This window comes from Salvelinus sp. IW2-2015, unplaced genomic scaffold (assembly GCF_002910315.2).
Source record: "Salvelinus sp. IW2-2015 unplaced genomic scaffold, ASM291031v2 Un_scaffold2073, whole genome shotgun sequence".
NCBI classification, from domain to species: Eukaryota; Metazoa; Chordata; class Actinopteri; order Salmoniformes; family Salmonidae; genus Salvelinus; species Salvelinus sp. IW2-2015.
This window is the reverse complement of record NW_019943415.1, coordinates 151,607-159,157: the sequence shown is the minus strand read 5'-3', so window position 1 is coordinate 159,157 and position 7,551 is coordinate 151,607. Positions and strand designations below refer to the sequence as shown.

Sequence of the window (7,551 nt, the reverse complement as noted above, 5' to 3'; positions counted from 1 at the left end):
GTTGTAGCCTCTGTTATTGTAATGGTGAGAGGTTAGCATGTTCTTTTGTAGTCCTCTGTGATATTGGTAATGGTGAGAGGTTAGCATGTTTTGTTGTAGCCTCTGTATTATTTGGTCATGGTGAGAGGTTAGATATTATTGTATGTAGCCTCTGTAACTCTTCTCACTCATTATTATTCATGATCTTTCTTAATCATGCCAGTCACAGGCTGATGTAGTCATTGTGTTCCAAGAATATGGGACCAAAAACTATACTTTTGACTACTTTAATATACTATAAGTGAATTGGTCAGAATACTTATGATTTATTCAAATAGGGGACTAGATACATAAAGTGCTTTTATTTTTCTAAATGGGGGAAAAATATATGTATTAAAATACCCTCAAATAAAAGGTGACATTATATACTGTCACCTCATATGAAACATTTTAACTCAAACCTAAATTGTTTGAGTATAGAGTCACATTTAAAATGTTAGCTTCCCTGTCAAAATAGATATGGTGTGGACTGTTTACTCAATACAATCTAAATCTGATACCTCACTGTCTGTCTTTTAACTGAAACAGATTTTTAAACTGGTCTGGTCAGTCTTCTCAAATATTTGTACTTTACATGTTTCTCTCTACAAGTAATATTATGATCATTTAAAATAACAATGTATTAATTTATGAATAGATAAGACAGGTTTCAGGACATTGATGTACCTGAATATGTTGAAAAAATAAACTGTCAAAATTTTCACCACCAAAGAATAGCAGTGTGATTTTAATATGATTTGACTCTTTGTAGGCTGTCAGGCTGTGGAGTCACAGAGGAAGGCTGTGCTTCTCTGGTCTCAGCTCTGAGGTCAAACCCCTCACACCTGAGAGAGCTGGACCTGAGTAACAATGACCTGAAGGATTCAGGAGTGAAGCTGCTCTCTGCTGGACTGGGGAATCCCACTGTAAACTGGAGACTCTGAGGTCAGTATTCCTGTAGTTGGTCACCAAATGATAACTGTTCACCAGATCCACATGTGTTTACCAGACACACATAGTCCATAACATATGTGTTTGGACAGTGAAGCGTACAGTTTTAAATGTGGTGCTATGCTCCAGCATTTTGGATTTGAGATAGATGTTTCATAATAGGTGACAGTACAGAATGTCACATTTTATTTGAGGTTAATGGTGAGAGGTTAGTATGTTTTATTGTAGCCTCTGTTATTGGTAATGGTGAGAGGTTAGCATGTTTTGTTGTAGCCTCTGTTATTGGTAATGGTGAGAGGTTAGCATGTTTTGTTGTAGCCTCTGTTATTGGTAATGGTGAGAGGTTAGCATGTTTTGTGTAGCCTCTGTTATTGGTAATGGTGAGAGGTTAGCATGCTTTGTTGTAGCCTCTGTATTGGTAATGGTGAGAGGTTAGCATGTTTTGTTGTAGCCTCTTGTTATTGGTAATGGTGAGAGGTTAGCATGTTTTGTGTAGCCTCTGTTATTGGTAATGGTGAGAGGTTAGCATGTTTTGTTGTTTCCTCTGTTATTGGTAATGGTGAGAGGTTAGCATGTTTTGTTGTAGCCTCTGTTATTGGTAATGGTGAAAGGTTAGCATGTTTTGTTGTAGCCTCTGTTATTGGTAATGGTGAAAGGTTAGCATGTTTTGTTGTTGTCTCTGTTATTGGTAATGGTGAGAGGTTAGCATGTTTTGTTGTAGCCTCTGTTATTTGGTAATGGTGAGAGGTTAGCATGTTTTGTTGTAGCCTCTGTTATTGGTAATGGTGAAAGGTTAGCATGTTTTGTTGTTGTCTCGGTTATTGGTAATGGTGAGAGGTTAGCATGTTTGTTGTATCCTCTGTTATTGGTAATAGTGAGAGGTTAGCATGGTTTGTTGTAGCCTCTGTTATTGGTAATGGTGAGAGGTTAGCATGTTTTGTTGTAGCCTCTGTTATTGGTAATGGTGAGAGGTTAGCATGTTTTGTTGTAACCTCTGTTATTGGTAATGGTGAGAGGTTAGCATGTTTTGTTGAGGCCTCTGTTATTGGTAATGGTGAGAGGTTAGCAAGGTTTGTTGTAGCCTCTGTTATTGGTAATGGTGAGAGGTCAGTATGTTTTGTTGTAGCCTCTGTTATTGGTAATGGTGAGAGGTTAGCATGGTTTGTTGTAGCCTCTGTTATTGGTAATGGTGAGAGGTTAGCATGTTTTGTTGTAGCCTCTGTTATTGGTAATGGTGAGAGGTTAGTATGTTTTGTTGTAGCCTCTGTAACTTTCTCCCTCATTATGATTCATTTATGATTTTTCTTAATCATGGCATCATCAGGATTCATTTAGTATTGTTTAAAACATGTTATCTACTCCCTTAGACAGAAAATTACTCCAGTCATCATCCACCATTTTAATATTGGGCAAAACAAGTTTGAGTCACAAGCTTGATGTAGTCACTGCGTTCAAGAATATAGGACCAAATACTAAACTTTTGACAACTTTAATACACTATAAGTGAATTGGTCAGAATACTTATGACTTCTTCAAATGGAGGGACTAGATACATAAAGTGCTTTCATTTCTAAATGGTGAAACAGATATGTATTAAAATACCCTCAAATAAAAGGTGACATTATATACTGTCACCTCATATGAAACATTTGATCTGAAATCCAAAACGCTGGAGTATAAGAGAGACATTTAAAATGTTAGTTTCACTGTCAAAATAGATATGGTGTGGACTGTATACTCAATACAATCTAAATCTGATACCTCACTGTCTGTCTTTTGACTGATACTGCTTTTTAAACTGGTCTGGTCAGTCTACTCAAATATTTGTACTATACATGTTTCTATCTGCAGTCAATACTTTGATAATTTGTCATTTTTAATGATGAAACATTAATTTATGAATATATATGGCAGGTTTCAGGACACTGATGTATCTGAAAATGTTGAATAAATATACTGCCACTATTTTCACCACCAAAGAATATCAGTGTGATTTTAATATGTTTTGACTCTTTGCAGGCTGTCAGGCTGTCGAGTCACAGAGGAAGGCTGTGCTTCTCTGGTCTCAGCTCTGAGGTCAAACCCCTCACACCTGAGAGAGCTGGACCTGAGCTACAATCACCCAGGAGACTCAGGAGTCAGACTGCTCTCTGCTGGACTGGAGGATCCACACTGCAGACTGGAGAAACTCAAGTATGTAGAGGGTTTATGTCAATGTTCATATCAGACATGTTTGACTTATCAGGCTAGTTAAGACAAACATTCTGACCAACACTCAGACAAAGTTATGTGTGTGTGTGTGTGTGTGTGTGTGGTGTGTGTGGTGTGTGGTGTGTTGTGTGTGTGTGTGTGTGTGTGTGTGTGTGGTGTGTGTGTGTGTGTGTGTGTGTGTGTGTGTGTGTGTGTGTGTGTGTGTGTGTGTGTGTTTGAGTTCAGCTGTTTCACTCCAATGGACTGTGACTGTCTGTTCTTCTGCTTACCGCTACAGTGTGGAACATGGTGGAGAGTACATAATGAAACCTGGGCTTAGAAAATGTGAGTGTTGACTGCTGTGAAGAATATGACTAAGAATAAGTCTTAATTCAAGTTAAGTCAAAGTCAAAGACCACCATCATTACTTACTTGGTCATATTAAATATCAGCTGTAGTTCTACAGAAGCAGAAATCAGGGACACCAACGTTTACAAAGAGTTGATTTGACAATGTGTGTGTGTGTGTGTCTCGCATTCGTGTTACTTAAGAAATGTGTGTTTGTGTTCATGATGCAAACGTGTGTGAGTGTGTGTGTAATTAATGGGAATAAGTGTGTATTATATTACCATACAGTATAACATATGATCATTCAACAAGTCTCAAATTACCTTAACTTCTCCTTTTGATACCTAGAAACATCTACATTAAATTAATTAGTGAAAAGTGAGTTAACATTCTAATGTGAATAATGATGATTTCTAATATTGTGTCTGGTTTCATCCATCAGATGTCTGTGATCTCACACTGGACCCAAACACAGTAAACAGACTCCTCTATCTGTCTGAGGAGAACAGAAAGGTGACATGTAGGACAGAGGAGCAGCCGTATCCTGATCACCCAGAGAGATTTGAGGTCTGGAGACAGGTGCTGTGTAGAGAGGGTCTGACTGGGCGCTGTTACTGGGAGGTAGAGTGGAGTGGGAGAATGGGGGCTGTTATAGGAGTGACATATAAAGGAATCAGCAGGAGAGGAGAGTTTAATGACTGTTGTCTTGGATGTAATGACAAGTCCTGGAGTCTGTTCTGCTCTGACAACCGTTACTATGCCAGGCACAATAATAATCCCATTACCATAGACGTCCACCCCTCCAGCTCCCACAGAGTAGGAGTGTATCTGGACTGGCCAGCCGGCACTCTGTCCTTCTTTTGAGCCTCCTCTGACACACTGACCCACCTGATCACATTCACCTCCACATTCACTGAGCCCCTCTATCCAGGGTCCAAGGTTTAACCTCCCGCACCTCAGACTGCTGGAGCGGACCAGCCACCACCGGCCTGAGGAGAGACACATGGAACGAGGGGTTAATACGGTAATCAGGGGGGAATTGTAACCTATAACAAACCTCGTTCAATCTCCTCAGGACTTAAAATGGCCCCATAAACCGCGGACCCAGCTTCCGGCAGGGAAGGCGAAGGGGCAGGATTCGGATCGAGAGCCAGACCCGGTCCCCCGGTGTATACACCGGGGCCTCACTGCGGTGGCGGTCGGCACTCGCCTTCTGCCGCCTGATGGCCCGTTGTAGACGCACATTAGCAGCATCCCATGTCTCCTCTGAGGGCCGAAACCATTCATCCACTGCAGGAGCCTCGATCTGGCTCTGATGCCACAGTGCCAGGACCGACTGATAACCTAGCACACACTGAAAAGGTGATAGGTTGGTAGAGGAGGGAGTTTTGGGCCATCTCCGCCCAGGGGATGTAAGCTGCCCACTCCCCCGGCCGGTCCTGGCAATAGGACCTCAGAAACCCACATCCTGGTTGACTCTTTCCACCTGCCCGTTGCTCTCGGGGTGGAAACCTGAGGTAAGGCTGACCGAGACCCCCAGACGTTCCATAAACCCCCTCCAGACTTTAGACGTGAATTGGGGACCCCGATCAGAGACTATATCCTCAGGCACCCCGTAGTGCCGGAATACGTGGGTGAACAGGGCCTCCGCAATCTGTAGAGCCGTAGGGAGACCGGGCAAAGGAAGAAGACGGCAGGACTTAGAAAACCGATCCACAATGACCAGGATCGTGGTTTAACCCCGGGAGGGGGGAAGATCCGTCACGAAATCCACCGATAGGTGTGACCACGGTCGTTGTGGAACGGGAAGAGGCTGTAATTTCCCTCTGGGCAGGTGTCTAGGTGCCTTGCACTGTGCGCACACCGAGCAGGAGGAAACATAGACCCTCACGTCCTTAGCTAAAGTGGGCCACCAGTACTTCCCAGCAAGACAGCGCACTGTCCGACCGATGCCAGGATGACCTAAGGATGGTGACGTATGGGCCCAACAGATCAAACGATCGCGGATATCAAACGGAACGTACAGAAGCCCAACTGGTACCCGAGCGCTGAGACAGCACAGCCCCTATCCCAGCCTCGGACGCATCCACCTCAACTATGAACGCTAAGGAGGGATCAGGATGAGCCAGCACGGGAGCCGAGGTAAACAGAGCCTTCAGCTGACTAAATGCCATGTCTGTCTCAGCTGACCACTGCAGTCTCACCGGTTCCCCCTTCAACAAGGAGGTAATGGGAGCCGCTACCTGACCAAAGCCCCGGATAAACCTCCGATAGTAATTGGCAAACCCTAAGGACCGCTGCACCTCCTTTACTGTGGCGGGACTCGGCCAATTACGCACGGCTGAAAAGCAGTCATTCTCCATCTCTACCCCTGACGTGGAAAAGCGGTACCCTAGGAAAGAGACGGACTGTTGGAAGAACAGACATTTCTCAGCCTTGAAGTACACGTCATGCTCCAACAGGCGACCAAGCACCTTGCGCACCAGAGACACATGCTCGGCGCGTGTAGCGGAGTATATTAGAATATCATCTATATACACCACTACACCCTGTCCGTGCAGATCCCTGAAAATCTCAAATACAAAGGATTGGAAGACTGATGGAGCATTCATTAACCCGTACGGCATGACGGGTGCCCATTCATAGTGCCCAGATGTGGTGCTAAATGTCATCTTCCACTCGTCCCCCGCCTTAATACGTACCAGGTTGTACGCGCTCCTGAGGTCCAATTTTGTGAAGAAGCGCGCCCCGTGCAATGACTCTGTCATACTGGCTATGAGAGGTAGAGGGTAACTGTATTTTACCGTGATTTTATTCAAACCTCGATAGTCTATACACGGGCGCAAACCTCCATCCTTCTTCTTCACAAAAAAGAAACTCGAGGAGACAGGTGAGATGGAAGGCCGAATGTATCCCTGTCCCAGAGATTCGGTGACATATGTCTCCATAGCTGCCGTCTCCTCCTGTGACAGAGGATACACGTGACTCCTGGGAAGTACAGCGTCTACCAGGAGATTTATCGCACAATCCCTCTGTCGATGGGGTGGTAATTGAGTCAGAAGGCAAGTGCCAAATCGGCATATTCGGGAGGAATATACATGTTGGAGACCTGGTTTGGACTCTCCACCGTAGTGGCACCTAAGGAAACACCTACACACCTCCCTGAGCACTGACGGGACCATGCCTTGAGAGCCCTCTGTTGCCACGAAATAATCGGATCATGAGAGGCCAACCAGGGAAGACCCAACACAACAGGAAACGCAGGAGAGTCGATCAAGAAGAGACTATTTCTCTCCTCGTGACTCTCCTGCGTTATCAAACGGAGTGGAGCTGTGATAACTTCCGGCGCCGACAGAGATGGCCGCCTCGCTTCGCATTCCTAGGAAACTATGCAGTATTTAGTTTTTTATGCGTTATTTCTCACATTGGTACCCCAGGTAATCTTAGGTTTCATTACATACAGTCGGGAGGAACTACTGAATATAAGAGCAACGTCAACTCACCATCATTACAACCAGGAATATGACTCTCCCGAAGCGGATCCTGTGTTTTGCCTTCCACCCAGTACAATGGATCTGATCCCAGCCATACATATAGGAACTCAAGTCATTCTGTTCACCTGATTTAGAATTCCTCACAATCAAATGTCGACCGCATTATCTACCAAGGGAATTTTCTTCGATTATAATAATCACAGCCGTATATATTCCCCCCCAAGCAGACACATCGATGGCACTGAACGAACTTTATCTGACTCTATGTAAACTGGAAACCATACACCCTGAGGCTGCATTCATCGTAGCTGGGGATTTTAACAAGGCTAATCTAAAAACAAAACTCCCTAAATTCTATCAGCATATCGATTGTGCTACCAGGGCTGGTAAAACCTTGGATCATTGTTATACTAACTTCTGCGATGCATATAAGGCCCTCCCCCGCCCTCCTTTCGGAAAAGCTGACCACGACTCCATTTTGTTGMTTCCAGCCTACAAACAGAAACTAAAACAGCAAGCTTCCGCGCTCAGGTCTGTTCAACGCTGGTCC

At 44.3% G+C, this 7,551-nt stretch overlaps 1 pseudogene; it reads left to right on the top strand.

Annotated features, from left to right (window-relative positions):
* Positions 1–779: 779 nt before the first annotated feature.
* LOC139024959 (stonustoxin subunit beta-like) lies at positions 780–4,452 on the top strand (annotated as a pseudogene).
* Positions 4,453–7,551: the final 3,099 nt, after the last annotated feature.